At 40.1% G+C, this 818-nt stretch overlaps 1 protein-coding gene across 5 annotated transcripts in view; it reads right to left on the reverse strand.

Annotated features, from left to right (window-relative positions):
* Positions 1 to 818, reverse strand: part of ccdc92 (coiled-coil domain containing 92) — an 8,622-nt gene that overhangs the window by 415 nt on the left and 7,389 nt on the right. For 4 of the 5 annotated variants that reach the window (XM_032517355.1, XM_032517357.1, XM_032517356.1 and 1 more), the window contains one exon: positions 234 to 754. The gene's annotated coding sequence lies outside the window, so the exon portion shown is untranslated. Of the gene's footprint in view, positions 755 to 818 lie in introns of all 5 variants that reach the window. The other variant, XM_032517352.1, reaches the window with a different exon arrangement.

The following is an 818-nucleotide window of genomic DNA, read 5'->3' on the forward strand; positions in this document are numbered from 1 at the left end:
ACACACACACACACACACACACACACACACACACACACACACACACGTACTTCCGGTTCACCATGCTTTCACGCTGCATTTACACATGTGCACCGCTGCTGTTTTTGCAAGCCAACAAAAGAAAGGTGAAATTACAGCTCTTTCACCTTTCGCCAGCACATCTCAATTGCACATTATGCAGCTTGTACTTACAGTAACGTTATTATACTGATATTACAAGAAGATGAAAGACATTCAGGAAATATTACTTTAATAATTTCACTTCTATCCTATGCAGCTGCAGACATCTTGTTATATAGTTTGTTGATATGTCCAGACGTTGTTGAGAACACGGAGCAGCAATATGTAAAGATAACTATGAGCCATGACTACACTACACAGTTTGTGTATGGTTGATCCGGTAGAGCAGGCACTGATGCAGATATTTGGCTGAGGATTTGTTGTATGCACCACGTAAGACAGAATGAAGATGGGTATAGTCTCGCATTGCCAGACCTATCTTCACAACGTTGTGGAATAATGTGTATAATACAAGATCTCATTGGGTTGTAAATAAGAAACATTTGGCATGCTTTATAGTAGTCCTTTTCTAATGTAGATCAAGAAAAACACAAATCTTTATGGTATACCATGAACAAAATTATAATGATGTACTTTTTTCATATTGCAGTGTTGCATAACAAGCAAGCTACACAGTGGGTCAGGCTCCTTCCTGCTCTTGCAGTATGTGTATACAGTAGGGGTGTGTGTGAGTGTCTGTGTGTCTGTGTGTCTCTGTGTGTGTGTGTGTGTGTGTGTGTGTGTGAGAGAGTGTCTGT

Source organism: Etheostoma spectabile, chromosome 5, assembly GCF_008692095.1.
Source record: "Etheostoma spectabile isolate EspeVRDwgs_2016 chromosome 5, UIUC_Espe_1.0, whole genome shotgun sequence".
Lineage (NCBI taxonomy): Eukaryota > Metazoa > Chordata > Actinopteri > Perciformes > Percidae > Etheostoma > Etheostoma spectabile.